Source organism: Rhinichthys klamathensis, unplaced genomic scaffold (genome assembly GCF_029890125.1).
Source record: "Rhinichthys klamathensis goyatoka isolate OS25496 unplaced genomic scaffold, OSU_Roscu_1.1 h1tg000281l_1, whole genome shotgun sequence".
Lineage (NCBI taxonomy): Eukaryota > Metazoa > Chordata > Actinopteri > Cypriniformes > Leuciscidae > Rhinichthys > Rhinichthys klamathensis.
In genome coordinates, this window is record NW_026606800.1 from 4370804 (window position 1) to 4387477 (window position 16674).

General features: G+C 38.5%; 1 protein-coding gene across 4 annotated transcripts in view; it reads left to right on the plus strand.

Moving 5' to 3' along the window:
* The window catches only part of nkain2 (sodium/potassium transporting ATPase interacting 2), a 162045-nt gene that overhangs the window by 63809 nt on the left and 81562 nt on the right, over nucleotides 1-16674 (plus strand). The window lies entirely within an intron of this gene.

Here is a 16674-nt window from a genome sequence, read left to right on the forward strand (position 1 = left end):
CAGAACCAGCGGTGCAGGCTTGGCTGGGCTGGACGGAACCAGCGGCGAGGGATTGGCTGGGCTGGACGGAACCAGCGGCGAGGGCTTGGCTGGACGGAACCAGTGGCGAGGGTTTGGCTGGACGGAACCAGTGGTGAAAGGTCGGCTGGACTGGACGGAACCAGTGGTGCAGGCTTGGCTGGGCTGGATGGAACCAGCGGTGAGGGCTTGGCTGGGCTGGACGGAACCAGCAGCGAAGAGGGCTTGGTGCTGGACAGAACCAGCGGTGAAGAGGGCTTGGTGCTGGACAGAACCAGCGGTGAAGAGGGCCTGGTGCTGGACGGAACCAGCAGCGAAGAGGGCTTGGTGCTGGACGGAACCAGCAGGACAACAAGTCTCAGCAGGATGAGACTCACGATTATGCTTCAACACCCACTGCACATACTTCACAAAGTTCCCCCGAGGCCCATCTCCGGGCAGGCGTGCCTTGGTCTCAGCATTGAGACCTGCCCGGAAGAACACACTGAGGCTGGTGTCATCATAATGAACATATGGTACTAAGTTCAAATACCTCAGTGTGTGGGCCTCGAGGGACAGATCCTCCTGGGAGAGAAGCAGAATCTCTACTGCTGCAAAATCCATTCTCTTTTCTTTTTCTTGGTCGGTTCTTCTGTTACGGGTGTGGTGCAGGTTGAAGGAGAGGCAGCAGTCAGCAGATCAAATTCAATACTCTTTACTAATATAACTCAAAACAGGAATCCAGGAAACATAACCACACCAAATACAAACGTACCATACACAAACGTTACATAAACGAGAACCGACAAGGAGTGAGGGAGAACACAGGGTTTACATAGACAGAGAACAGATTAGGGAAACAAGGCACAGCTGGGGCAAATGAACTAGACACAGGTGAATAAACTAAACACTAACGAGGAGCGGGAAACTGGAAACAGGACTGAACCAAATACACAAAGAACGGGGGAAACACAGGACACACATGTAACAAGGCCACTGGTCATGTAACGACGGTCTGTAATTGCAGGCCAAAGATTATTGCTACCCAAAAATGAAAAGTATCCCATTTACTCACCCTTAAGCCATCCTAAGTCTATATGGCTTTCTTCTTTCAGCCGAGTTATAATAAATAATACCCTGGCTCTTCCCAACTTTGTAATAGCATTGAATAGTGTCCCCTTTAGTGTCCCCTCAATTTTCCACTTTTGAATAGTGTGAGTTTTTGAAGCTCCAAAAAGCACATCCATCCATCTTAAAAGTAATCCATACGACCCCAGTGAGTTAATAAATGCCTTCTAAAGTGAAGCGATGGGTTTTTGTAAGAAAAAATTAAATATTTAGAGGTCACCCTTCTACCGGAACTCGACTCTATCGTGAATGTGCGTATGGCCCTTGCGGGAAGCCAATGATTGTAGTTTATAAAGTTTTAAATATGGATATTTTTCTTACAAAAACCCATCGCTTCGCTTGTCAGACTGTATGAACATGACCCCCGTTGTAAGCCATGTCACACTGTAGGATCTCAGTTGTCATTAATGTCAGACTGTACAAAAAAACTTTAAAAAACGGACACACGCACGAAAACTCATACAGAGTTTTACATTATTAATCCGTGACACGTTCGGTGACTATGAGCTGCATTACATCTCTGATTGAAATGGTGGCTAGCAAAGAAAAACAATCTCTAGTGTTTATGTTGAAAAAAAAACCAAAGATGATCTGGTTGGAGAAAGCGGACACTGCCAGAATTTCATCTGAGGTAAAATTTGATCACTGTGGTCATTTATTTACTGTCGGCGAACATGTCACACTAGCGATCAAAGACTGCAGATTTTAGCCTAGGATAAGAGGAATCTTTTAGGATTTGCGAAATTTGTCTCAGACAGCCAAATAATGGCTAACATCGTACAGTGTGCATCTAGCTTTTGGTCCCAATCTTGCACCCAGCGCAATTGACTTTGTACACCGACGTGTGTATCATTCCTATTTTTTCCCTCCACAGACGCACGTTGGTAAATTAGGGAATGAACTTGCGCTCCCGGGGGCGGTTCAGCAAAAAGAGGAGGCGTGTTCCGGCGCAAATGTTCTCTGGTGCTATTTTGCAGTTTCAGAAAACAATTCCGCCACAGACCAGGAAAAACCTAGTCTAAAGTCAGTGGCGCGTTATTCAGATGCTATTTTAAGGGATGCTTGCCATAATGTAGCGTGCGCACAACGCGCATACACTTTGCTTCTCTCATTTACACAGACGCAGCAGTTCCCATTTTTGCAAACCATACATAATTACAAGGAAAAAGTATTACCACACGAGGGAAATCATTGTGGTGTCCATGAAAATGTGAAAAAATAGTGCTCCCATCTCCCATCCCCATACAATCTTTACGGCCCTGACGAGAACGTCGGTCTCCTCGGCTGTGAACCGCTCCTGGCGGACGCCTGGTAAATGCGCCATTATAATAGCAATCCCCCATGGAACAAGTGCGCCTGCTTTTAAAGGGAATGTGAGATGATGCTCTGATTGGTTTATTGCACGTTACGCCCAAACCACACCTATGAGTAATGTAGCTACTTCAGACCAACACATTTTAGATTTGCGTCGGGCGCAAGAGTCTTTTATCCCGCCGGTATAATAGCAACAGTGCCCAAGATCCGCCCACAAAGTTACTTGCGTATTGCGTAGGATACTTGCGTTTCAGATCGTTAAAATAGGGCCCTTAGTCTGCAGAGGATATGTGTGCTATGCTATGCTTTTGCGAATTTGTATGACATCATTGGTCAAAAGATTGTTTTCACAAAAAGTGTTTTCAGGTATAAGGTGGACAGAAGTGATGTAGTGTATTGCTGATGATAAAAACGCAAATGTCTGCACTCCTTTCCTCGGGCACAGATCTGTAATGGAGATTGATCCTTTAATCTCTAAATCACCTAGAAATGTCTGGCAGTCAATCTGGTCTTCTGGTTGATATGTCATTAACGTGCAATCTTATCAAGCATCTCAGATGACAGAATGAACATTTCACTTTAGATCTGCTTTGCAAGCTAGGGTGTGAAAGATGTCAGACGGATCGCCGGCTTCAGCTATCATTTCTCTGTTATAGCCTCTCATGCCATCAGGTTCCAATGTGTCACACATCAAGGTTTTTATATTAGTGAAGTCATGGCTTACAAGATCGGGATAGCAAAGAGGATTATTTTAGGGTAGATTCCTTGTTGTACAGCTCAGTTTATTTCTTCTTTTTTTTCCACTTTTGTCCTTTTTGATGAGGAGGCCATGCGACCATCACCTTGCATTGACATACTTCTTGTATCTGCATGGTATCTGGATATTCTTTAGTTGCACCTTGCATTCCATTTGAGTCTTAGTTAAAAAAAAAACCACAGTTAGTGATGTTAATTGGGATTAGAAGTGAGTAAAAGGTAATAAAATAGGCCTGTAGAGAGATGTGGTTGAGGATTTATCGAAAGAAATGTAGTCTAGTGGAATAATTCATGGGATATATTGTTCATTAAATCCAGTGATCATATCACAAGGCCAGTGTCTGTTGTGAGAATCGAATAGAAAATAGATGGAACCTCTACTAAAAGTGAACGATTTGAAATGTGTTGTAGCAACTCACATAAATTGCTCCTCACGGGAGACTCCAATCACAATAGATTCCAATAAGGATGCTGCTAAGCGAATGCTGAAATTTCCTTCACTTTTTTGTTTCATGAATATTTAACTTCTTGCGGGTTCTTGCTTCTTCTTAAGGGTTAGTTTACCCAAAAAAGTTTGGGTTAGTTTACCCAAAAAATTCATCATGACCCTCATGCCATTCCAAATCTGTTAGAATGTAGTATATTTAGTATAATTTTAGTATTATGTAATTTAATATTTTGAATTGTCTTTTATTTTTATATATTCAGTTTTCATTTTAACTTCATAAAAAAAAGTGTATTCACACTTGGCATGTTTGGTATGATTGGTGCAATGGCTCTGTTAGTGCTGTTATGTTAATTTGAATAAGTATGATCGCTCCCATCCAAATCCTGGTGCACACACCAAACAAAGTTAAACTCTAGTGCAGTTCAAATGAAATATGAATGCAACATGGACCAAAGACATGTAAACGAACCAAACACGGGATATGATGCTAAGAAGGACAGAATGCTTATACCTGTTTTTTCTCTCGTCATAGTCTCTATGTTGCCCATCACAGTTCAGTACAGGCACCAGAACCGCATCTCTTTGCAGCAGATCTTCATTTGTGTGTGTGACAGAGTGATTCCTGTCTCTTTTTTGACTCCTTTACACATTTCTCAGCTAGTCAAAATGCCATCATATGTAGGCTACGCACATACAATGAGCGCATTTAGCCCAGCACACAACATTGTTTTGGATGTTCAGTAAGTTCCGTCTCGAAATATACGTCATAAAAGACCAATCAAGTTGTGAACGTATCCCTGTGCCTTTAGGTTCGGTATCCTTAGGTTCGATGTTAAAAGCAGACCGGGATTATTTATTTATTTTTTACTTTTTTTAGTACAGCTTTATTTCAGGTAGTTGCCTGTCTAATTTTTGTTTGTTTTTTAAGTTTAAGTTGTTCATCTTATTTATATATTTTACTTTATTGCAGATGTAAAGTCATTTGACAAAAACATTTTTAACTTAACAATAACAACACTGGTCCAAAGAATATTGGACCACATTGACTTTCATTTAAAAAAATTCTTCAAAACATCATCTTTTGTGGTCTTCTTTTGAGGGTGATTAAATAATAAGAACTTTCATTTTGGGAACGACTATCCCTTTAATAAAGGGGTCCTATAATGCCTTTTTCACAAGTTGTAAAATAAGTCTCTGATGTCCACAGAGTGTGTATGTGAAGTTTTTGCTCAAAATACCCCACAGATATAATTTTTTTATAACATGTTAAAATTGTCACTTTTTTAGGGTGAGCAAAAACGTGCCGTTTTTGTGCGTGTCCCTTTAAATGCAAATGAGCTGCTGCTCCCGGCACAGAGGGCGGAGCTTCAAGAGCTCGTGTGTTAAAGGGATAGTTCACTTTGAAATAAATTTTTGGTATGTTTTAGCTTACCTCAAGGGCATCCAAGATGTAGGTGTCTTTGTTTCCGCAGTAGTTTCAATTTTGATATTTTTAGGTCAAACCTTTCTTGTCTGTCAGTCATATAATGCAGGTCTATGGTCACCACCTCAAAGAGCATGCACAGAGAAGTCCAAATTAAACATGATTTAATGACTCGTAAATGTAAGTACACATTGATGGCCTAAGACACGAAACGAGCGGTTTGTGTGAGAAAACGAACAGTATTTTTATAGTTTTTACCTCTTGTAACCACAGCCACGTCCAAGTGATCTGAGGGCGCGGGCGCTTCGGTCTGCGAAAGCGCCGGAAGTGATCTCTCGTGCATGTACGTCACTCATTGTTTACACAGAGATTCGTCTTCGTAAAATCGTTCTCCATTGCGATTTCCTGTATATCTAAATATGTTTAGATCTTCACAGTGAAAGGTAACACTTCCGAAATCTCTGTGTAAACAATGAGTTGTTGTTAATGCTCAAACAGCACTCAAACACCCTTTAAAACTATTTATATTGATCAGTTCCTTTTCAGTTCTTTTCAGTGTTTACAGAACAAGTCTATAAAGAGAAGGCCAGTTGATGTGCTGCGGCTTCAGTGCTGTTGGTCCACTGGATTGGCAGTCCTGATGTGTCTTTCTGAAACTCGTTGTCAGAGGGGCTGGCAGCCTGTCACAGCTACAGCTTTGTGGGAAAAATCGAGAGCCTCCACAACCCTCTCGAGAGGCTCTCCGTGAGTCTTCATTGCCGTTAGACGCCCTCTTCGTTTTTTAACTGGAGAATTTCGCAGAGCTTCACATCCCACAAGGGATCTTGTCAGTCGTTGTCAGCTGGAGAAGAAAGTCACTTCGGTATCCTTGATGTCTTCACGGTCTACTTTGGAACAGAGAGAACTTGAAGAGGCAAACAAATGGAGTTCATGGATCCGCCTCGCAGAATCCGCTCCCTAAGTCATCAACGCAACTTTAATTAGTTAGAAAAGTTATAGGATATTATTTAGCATAATTTATTTCCTTGTGACAGTGCAGTTCATGATTTATTAATGTGGGTGTAATGTGTTTAAGCAGCAGAGAATCCATTGAGACCAGCACATGCAATTAGATTTAGATCACACAGAAACAAATGAAGATAAATACAAGAGACAATTCCCAGTCTCTCATTTTTTTAGGTCACACAGGACTCAATATTAGTCAAGACTCGCTCTGTTACTTATATGAGTAGGAAGTAAAGCTGCAGGAATAGGCACGTTAGATCTATCGCAAAGACCTAGTGAGCTGCCAACGGCGATAGGATTTTAAGAGCACTTTTGATGCGGAAACTGTTCCAAAAGATAGCAAAATTAATTGTTCTGCCTTCACATTCTAATGCAGCGTTGCATGTTTATTTAGACGGCAGTCCCAGAATGCCTTATGACAAGCTTTGTGAACGGTGCTTGAAGTATATTTTATTTTGTTGCTTACCCTCTTTTTTTCTTGCGTACTGGCACTCACAGGTTGCCACTCTGACCAACTACACCGAACCACTTCGTTGAAATTTATTTGCACAGAATCAAAAAAAATTATTTTATTTTAGAATGACTTAAATACCCAAGATTTAACAAAACTATAATTCATACAAATATAGTAAAACAGCTTTTTTTCCATCCTTGAGTCCCTTTCATTGATTACTCTGTTCAAAACCGTTTAGCTGAGGCGCAACGTGGACGTGAGCCCAATCATAGTGTTGCTAGTTAAGGCCATGTTTACACGGAAACGATCTGAAGAGAAAACGCAAAAGTGGCGTTTCGTTTTCACTTTTTATTCAGCTTTGCATCACAGGAATAAATTATATTTTAAAATATATTTAAAGAGAAGACAGTTATTTTAAATTGTACCGGTAATAGTATTTTTGAACAAATAAAATGCAGCCTTGGTGTGCATAAGAGATTAATATAAAAAACAAAAAAATATCACCGACCCTACATTTTTGGAACAGTATTGTGGTTTTGTAGGTTATGTTAATAGCAATGAGGAAAAATACAAAGAATGGCTGACATTTGAGGTAGTGGGCCCAATGTACGTGTGCAAGCATTTCCTGTTTATCCACATGTTTTTTATAAATCTTAATGTGAATATTCAGGAGTTTATTGTCTGTCACAACCCCACCCCCCTATCTCCCAAGTCCACATGTGCATGTTTGGAATGGGATTTGGGAGCCATTACTTGAGGATAGTGGTGTTGAGCAAAAGTGACAGCTGAGATTTTGAGGAGGTGGCCAAAGCAAATAGCACAGCAGCATCCATCCAGTCCACTAGTTTATAAGCAAACACAGACAGTCTGGCGAGAGACGAGAGTTGCAGATTGCACCGCGCTTTGCAATCTGAAAGACGCTCCCATCACCACTACCCCATCCCTGAGGATATTGCGTGCTTGCCTTGCTGCTTAGGATCTAGTTTAGTAAGCGCTGTTGTATATTATGAGCTACCTGCATTCATATTGACTATTTAACATTGTCTATAGGCTACATGCAAACTCTCATTTTTTAAGAAAGCTAAGTTTTAGGGAAAAAGATAAAATATTAGTCATGTTCAGACTGTCAAACATTCTTTACAAAACTCGAAGGCAAATTCTCTGAAAATACAAAATTATTGTGATATGATTTTTTTTTACACGGTTTTGCTTCACAGTCTATTCTATTTGAAATAAATGCTGTTCTTTTGAGCGTTCTATAAAACAGCATAACTGTTTCAATATTGATATTAAGAAATGTTTCTTGAGCAGCAAATCAGCAAATCAGAATGATTTCTGAAGGATCATGTGACACTAAAGACTGGAGTATTGATGCTGAAAATTCACAAGAATCAGAGGAATAAATTACGTTTTGAAATATATTAAAATAGCAAACTTTGTTGTTTAAAAGTGTAATAATATTTCACCAAAAAAAAAAATGTTTTTACTGTATTTTTGGTTAGCAGAAGAGACTTCTTTCAAAAACATTAAAAAGTCTTATTGAGCATTAGTGTGACTATCCATACTGAACAGTTATTCTCCATAGCTTCCCAATGCAAATTCCAAAAACTTCTAACATGTTTGCCTGGTAGCATGAATTTATAAGTATTATATTAATATTTCACAGTTGCTGTGGAGCTGTTGATTTTACTGTCAAAATAACAGCATCTTAATCCATAGAACTATGTCGCCGTGGGTTTATTTCCCCCTTACAAAGAAGGCAGCTTAAAATGCCAAGCCTGTCTACATACTCCGAGTCCTCATATTCAGTAAAATGTTGGAAGTCTGAAAAACTGTCAGGGGGTGAAAGTGATAAGGTGATTTATAGTCAATTTCACTGGGAGCTGGTGGGGAAAAGCTGGGCCTGTCAGCCCTGGCTTCTCAAAACAAATGACTTCGAGCCCATCCAGTGGCTCAATAAGGCTATCATTCCCCATCAGGACACATCACTGCCACTTGGCCATGGAGAGAGGAGATGTTTGGGAAGGTATTTGGGGCGCAGGTGAGTTCGGGCTACACCTGTGCGAGCTGCCCGCTCTAATGCGGTTCATTGGCTGACAGTAAAGCTCATAGAGATCATTGTTTGCCTCTCAGAACGCAGCACTGTGAACACAACACTTATTTTCCCTAATAAGATAACAAAATGACATGGTCTGTGAGTTTTACAATACTTACTTTATTTGTTACTGGATTTTAAAGTGGAAACCACAAGCTTATTTTAATGAGAATGGGGGAGTAAAAATAAAGATGTTTATAGATGTGTATAGATATAAATATTGTTTAATATTTATGCTCACCAAGGCTGCATTTTATTTATTTTTCAAAATACAGTAAAAATAGTAATATTGTTAAATATTATTACAGTTTAAAATAACAGTTTTTTTATTTTTAGTATAAATGTTTCATATTCCTGTGATGGCAAAGCTGGATTTTTAGCATCATTACTAGTGCCACATGATCCTTCGGAAATCATTCTAATATGTTGATTTGCTGCTCAAGAAACATTTTTATTATAGTCAGTGTTAAAATCAGTTGCGCTGCTTGATATTTTTGTGGAAACTGTGATATATTTTGTTCAGGATTATTTGATGAATAGAAAATGTGATAGAACAGCATGTATTTGATCAATCTTTTTATAAACAAGAGTTTTACAAATTGTATTATATTTAATTTAGTCTAATGATGTGCTAAATAACTTAAAGCAATTTGAACCCTGATGTTTCTGAACTCTAATTCTTGCCTTGGGACACATGTTGCTACAAAAGCGCAAATTTAATGATAAAAAATGATTTTCTTTTGAAATACAACCTTCTAAAAAATCAATAGATTTTAAATTCCATCAGCATAGTTTAATATCAAATATAATGGCTTGACAAGTGCAGTTCTCTCTCCTTCTTTGATGTATTTCTTAGTGCAATAGGAAGAAATGGAAGGACTCATGATTTAGAGTCATCAATATTTTTAGTTAATTTTCCCAGAATAGAAAGACTAAATTTGAACAGTGCTAAAAGTGAATTTTTAGTTAACACACATGGACTAAAAGCCACAAAGCTCTCATTTAGACTTCTTAGGATTTGGAGCGGTTCTGGGTTAATGTGAAGGGAGAGAACAGGGTGACAGCCCAATCTTATTTTTGATGAACATGGAGCTCTAAGGGCTTCCTGTGTTATTAAAAATGACAATGAAAGTTCCCCTTTCAATGTGCCATTAAGTTCGGAGTGACACTAATGCGCCATTCAGACGTTCGCTATGTGTGCAGGGGGTCTTACCTCCGTGTCTGAGATGGAGAACTCCATTTTCCACACTGTCAGTTCATTTGTTGAGACTACATTTAGATCTGGCCTCACTCACACACGGGGCCACTGTTCGCACGGTGTAGCACTCATCCTAATCAACATGCTTTTGAGAGCCAAACTGTTCTCATTGTTTGCTGCAGTACTCTGAGTTAAGTTCGTCATTATGTCCATTCGTCGTTTGGCAGTGATCTTGAGGGAAAGTCTGTTCATTAAAGATTCTTTTCTGTGGTTTTGGAAGCTACTGCCATCAATCACGTCTCGGCAGGGGGCCTCGGTTTGGGTCCCGTTGCGCTCTTTGTGAAGTTAAGCGTGTCATCCTCAATGTCACTCAGCGCAAAACAAACAAACACGCACGAATTCTCTAAAAAACCCACAGATCTCCTCAGAGTAGAGAATACGCTCCCATTATTCACCCACACAGACAATCAGATGTTGTATTTCAGCAGGGTTGAGTCATAAGTGATAATACTCAATGCACTATTGGCAGTTGTTTGGGAATACCTGAACTATGAAATGAGCATTGAAATGAGTACTAAACTGATGCGTATTATCATATTCATAGTTATGCATATACTTTGTTGTTGTTTGAAGCCATGAGGAATTTTAACATTCAGGCCAACACTGCAATTTATTTTCTTCAATCAGTATTTTGGATTGCTTTTTAAGTAAATATATTTGTGCTGGTGCACCCAACAAGCTTATTTACTGGCTTAACCAGCACATATCACATTTCTACTTGCAAAAAAAAAAAAAAAAAAAAAAAAAAAAAAAGCACATTTGTTAGCAAGTATTTGCTAAAAATACATTTATATCAAAATATTTTTACTTTTGCAAAAATGTACTAAAAACGGGTGTGATTCATCACATCTGATTATAGTTTATTTATGGCTCATGGCACATATATTTTTCAAAAATGTATTTACTGTAAAACTGCTTAAGGTTGGTAAGATTTTGTAGTTTTTTTTTTTTTTTGAAAGAAGTCTCTTCTGCTCACCAGGGCTGGATTTATTTAAAGGAGTAGTTCACTTTAAAATGAAAATTAGCCCATGATTTACTCACCCTCAAGCCATCCTAGGTGTTTATGACATTCTTCTTTCAGACGTATACAATCAAAGTTATATTAATAAATGTCCTGGCTCTTCCAAGCTTGATAATGGCAGTGGATTGCAACCAACAGATTGAAGCTCAAAAAAGTGCATCCATCATGAATGAACTCCAAACGGCTCCGGTGGGTTAATAAAGGCCTTCTGAAGCAAAGCGATGAGTTTGTGTAAGAAAAATATTCATATTTAACACGTTACTAGTTAATAAAGGCCTTTATCATTCTCATGTTGATTTGGGGCTCAAGAAACATTTATTATTATCATCAATGTTGAAAAAAATTGTATTGTAACTTTGGATCAATTTAATGCATCATTGCTGAAAAAGTGTTCATTTACTAAATAATTTTTTTTTTTTAATACTGACTCCAAATTTGTAAATGGTAGTGTACATTTTATCATAGTTACAAATTTTCTTCTTGAGTGTTATATATTTAAACAGTAAATTATGGTAATTCATAGACATTTTTTTAAATTATTTTATTATAATAAAATATTATATTTTATTATATAATACAATGTTAACTTAAACTGATTCAAACAAATTCTCTACATGTTATCTTGCAGTTAACCAATCAGCAAGTTTTTACTGTAGTCATTTTGTAGTGTTTTTCCATTACAGTTACAGCACTAACCAACATAAACCAGTCTGGAAAGTCATGCATGCTGAGAAGTCTGCCTGCCATGCTTTATCAGTTGAGGAAAGGATGGAGTGATTTGTCAGGGCTTGACCAGTGGATGTGCAGGCTACCACTTGTCATTTCCCAACATGCTTTCAGCACTCAGAGTGTGATGTGTCAGCAGCTTGAGACTAAAACAGGCACCAAAGGCTCAGTATACAATCGAAGCCCCAGACCACCCATCCTTCTCATGGGGACCAGGAAGCTGGGGGGTAAAAACAGGAAGCTGCATAAATCAGAATCCCTGGGTAGGCAACATTTGAACAGAGAGCAGTTCCTCCACATGCTGTAATATGATGAAATGTGCGTTCACCACTGCAGACCATAGAGAGCATAAGCAGTAAAAAATCACTTTATGTTCTCAGAGTTTAATCTTGAAGGAAGAGCAGGCATGTAGTTTAACCTTGACTCAAGTGTCTCAAAAGCAACAGTGCTTTGTTGAAAATGCAGGGGCATTAGGTGATCACACAAGGATGTCTTTTCACATTTTTCAAAGCTTTATTCTTCTGAAATGTAGAAGTGAGGAAATGAATCTGGCTTTCGTAGTCTTTGATAAACCTTCACATCTGATTCACTCCAACCAGGCATCCTTTGTTTCACAGAAGACTCGCTGATCAACATCCTCTTGTGGTGTAACCTCTTCGGACGGCCATCACTCAACCAACGCAGTGAAATGTTAATAGCAGATTTAATACTCCCACGCATTTGAACTTTTGAAGAGATGTGTGACTGAAATTGCAATGGGCTAGTTAAATTGTTTAATACAGGTATTCAGAATGAGGCTTTTAGAGGAGCTGTTGACCTTTGTGTGGACGGATCGAGGAGTGTCATTAAGGTGATCTAATTGAACCTATATTAAATGTGTGCCGTTTATGGTGGCTGTATGAAATTATTGTTGATTTGGTATTTTGTAGAGTTCAATTTTTGTCAAATGGATGCATTAGTTTGAGATTGAACTAATCTAGTAATATACATTCAAATGGTTTCAGCAGTTGTAGAGGGGTGGGGTTTTTATATAGTTATATTGTTTGTATAATTTCTTCCAGCTGGGATTAGAGATGGTCCTTTTTGAATGAGTTTTTGTTTTATTTTAAAATGTATTTAATTAAGTAATTTTGTTATGTGCTTTTGTCATTTTTATTAGTTGTTTTATTAATATTTACATTTAGTTTTATTTTAGTTTTAGTTTTAAATTTCAACTAATAGCACTAAAAGTTTTTTAAGTATAAGTTTTCATGTACTATTATATTTAATTTATTTTATTGCACCTTTGTTTCAATTACTGAAAAGAACTCTTAATAGTTTTAGTTAACAACAACAACAACACTGAAATGGACACCATGTTTATAACCAAATTAATAATTTTATTCCTCAATTATTGCTCTATTGTAGTTTAAGGTGGAGTTATTTGAGCGTCCAAAACACCCCAACACAGCAACATTGTCTCAACCAATAATGTGAGTTTGGGGCGGGGTTATCTGTTTGGCTGACCAATAGGAAATGAAGGGAGAATTCAATTAACTTGTGTCATTATTTTTGTCATTTTATTTGGCGCTACTATAGTGACAGAAATTTCTCATTTCACCTTTAAGGATCAACGTTGTTTCAGATGTTCCTCCTTAAAGGGATACTCCACTTTTTTGGGAAATAGGCTCATTTTACAACTCCCCCAGAGTTAAACTGTTGAGTTTTACCGTTTTTGAATCCATTCAGCCGATCTCCGGTTCTGGCGGTACCACTTTTAGCATAGCTTAGCATACATCATTGAAGTGGACAAGACCATTAGCATTTCTAAAAAAAAAAAATGACCAAAGAGTTTCGATATTTTTCCTATTTAAAACTTGACTCTTCTGTAGTTACATCGTGCACTAAGACCGACGGAAAATGTAAAGTTGCGATTTTCTAGGCTGATATGGCTAGGAACTATACTCTCATTCCTGCGTAATAATCAAGAAACTTTACTGCCGTACCATGAGTGCAGCAGGCACAATGATATGACGCAGCGCCTGAAAATAGGCTACCTTCCGTCAACGCAACAGAACTATTTTCAGGCGCTGCGTCATATCATTACGCCTGCTGCTCTCTTGGTACGGCAGTAAAGTTTCTTGATTATTACGCAGGAATGAGAGTATAGTTCCGCCAGAACCGGAGATCGGCTGAATGGATTCAAAAACGGTAAAACTCAACAGTTTAACTCTGGGGGAGTTGTAAAATGAGCCTATTTCCAAAAAAAGTGGAGTATCCCTTTAAATGACTGAAATTGGGTAAGATTGTAGTGCTATAATGAGTAATATATCAGATCATTTAGTCATTCATTCTCATGGAAGAATTTTGATACAAATGTTTAATTGTAATGTTGAAATATTTGACTTTATATTTGCAAATCTGAGCACAGACGTTGTGAAACTCTAGGGGGCGTTCAACTCTGTTTTCAACAAAAAACGTTTCCGTTCTGAGTACATCATTGTCGTGTAAACGAACCCTAGAGGAGGCAAATGAGATTACTGCTTTCTTTTCTCAAAAGACACATTTGAGGAGCAGACTTCTCCATTTAATCTCATTGCTGTAGGAGAAACGAATGAGAAATTAAAGATCTTACATCTCATTTGTGATTTGTCTTTCCTGTGGGATTTTAGCTGATCGAGTGTGTGCTAAACATATGAATGGTAATCAGCCTTCATTGAAGGTGATTTGTGTGTGTGTGTGTGTGTGTGTGCACGCACGTGTTAGATCGTTTGTATGCCTGGTTGTGTAAGTCTCACTATTTCTCTCTCCATCTCTCTCTTTCTTGCTCTTCCACTGTTCTTTTTCTCTGTGCCCCATTACACTTTGCAGAGCAATTAGTTCATTGACTGTGAAACACCAGGGCTTGTTCTAAAGGTCAAGCTTAATTCGCAATTGCTTGGAAGAATTGCTTTTTTCTTTCCAGGCAGCAAAAATAACTGTAATTAAACCTAAAATCTCAACAGTATTTATTTATTTATTCATTTTAATAGATAGAAGAAATATGGGTCTAATAATAATTTTTCCTCATTTTCTTTCATTCGGCGCAGAAGGTTTGACCAAAGCGCCCCTGGATGTGGTATTAAGAGACTTGGATGGTTTATTGGTTTCTGCAGTGTCCACTGAGGAATGTCTTCATTTTCTTGTCATGGAACATTAAAGATATCAGTAGCCTACCTGTTGTGCCTCACATTTTCTGTGAATCGGTCGAATTTTTCACAGAGCAATTTGTATAGTGCCAGGAAAAGTGTTTGACTGGAGGGCTTTTCCTAAATGGTTTATTTCAAAGGATATTGCAAATATATTATGTAGTTGTTATATTTTCAGAATTAACCAGATTTAAATGTAGATCAAATATGACTGGAAAAAGAACACTTACTAATGTCATAATTTAAAAAAAATATAAAAAAAATCTCCTTAGCTACAGTCCTAGAACATGGTTGGGCCAATACTGGACAAAGAAAGAAAGCAGCCAGCCAAGCGGCAAAAAATAAATTAAACTCCAACAGCTGTTCATATTTTTGCCATAAATCTGTTGCACAGGCTCTGTCAAACACCTCCAAGCTCTGGAGGCTGAACAGACAGGGAAAAGCTGGAGTTTTTTTAGATCAGGCTATTTTAAACATGATTGCGTTCATGTTTTGTGTCTGGGTTTTTTGAGAACTGAACTGTTGAATGGAACATCAAAGAAAGATTATTATGACAAATAACATTGTCATTTAGCTACCTGAAGAAATATATGATTTTAAATTTTTATTTAGGGATTTTAATTTGTTTCATTAATCAAATTTAAATTATTAAATTATTAATTATTATTATTACATTTATATTATATTATTATGGGGTTTTGATCTGTAGATAATCTGATGAATGAAAGGATCTGTTGGTAATGAGTGCTATGAAACAACAGAAATCCAGCTTTGTTTGATCAAGATCATTTTGACGCACCTTTCATTTTTATCAAAGGCTTTGCTGATAAATAGATATTTAGTATGCTAACAAGCAAAGATTTGCAACTGACATTTAATTCAGTTCTTCTTAAGTATGTCTGTCCAGTATTTCACCAGTGAAATGTGAGTTATGAAAGTAAACTTGTATTCTTGGGTTAAACAGAAAAAAAAAATCACTGCAGACTAAAGCTCTGCATGCATGTTACTGATACAAATGAGCAAACAATCTCAAATCTCTACTTTTTTGCCTCCTTTGGTTTCTTGTCTTTTGCTTTATATAGTAAGAACTTGTCAATTTCTGTACTTCTCAGTACTGAGTCGTTTTCTTAGACCCCCTCTTGTTTTTCTTCACTCAGACGCAGTAAGCCTGAAGCGTATACACTCATTAGGACTGTGCCACATGTTCTGGATCTGTCGCACTGACTGTGTTTACATGCACAAGAATGATCTGATTTTTATCAGAATGTGGTCATATTAAAATCATTTGAACTGCTTGATGTTCCCTCCCGAGAAGGCGCAACCTCGCAACTTGGTGAGGAGAAGGGGAAGGCTTAGAAGGAGGGCATGGACATGGGGCAGGGATGGTAACAGGAGATGGCGAAGGGTTGGTGATGGCAGGCGGTGAAGGAATGGTGACAGATGGACAACGAGACCCCAGCAGCTATGATGGTATCCGTCTGAAGGCACAGACCCAGAGGGAGGGATGAGCTAAGGTGGAGTGAAGGCTGACGTCAACTGGGGGACGTCCGGCGGAGGTGGAGCCGATGGATCCCAGGGCCCAGACGGAGAACCGATGGAGCAGAGTGACATCGCTGGCACAGGAGCTCTGGATTAAAATGGAGGGATGCCATGATCTGGTGTCTGGATAGTGTCTACCCCGGTCCAGAACACAGCCGGACCACGGAGGAACCGTGTGTGTCCCCCGCAGACAGAGAGCTACCACCCACCGCGACGTGTTAGCCAGAGCTCGAGGATTAAAAGGGACAACGCTGACCCTCGCCCCGGAAGAGGATCCCCCCAGTGAGTCTGACCAGGGATTTAATAATAATAATAATAATTCATTACATTTATATAGCGCTTT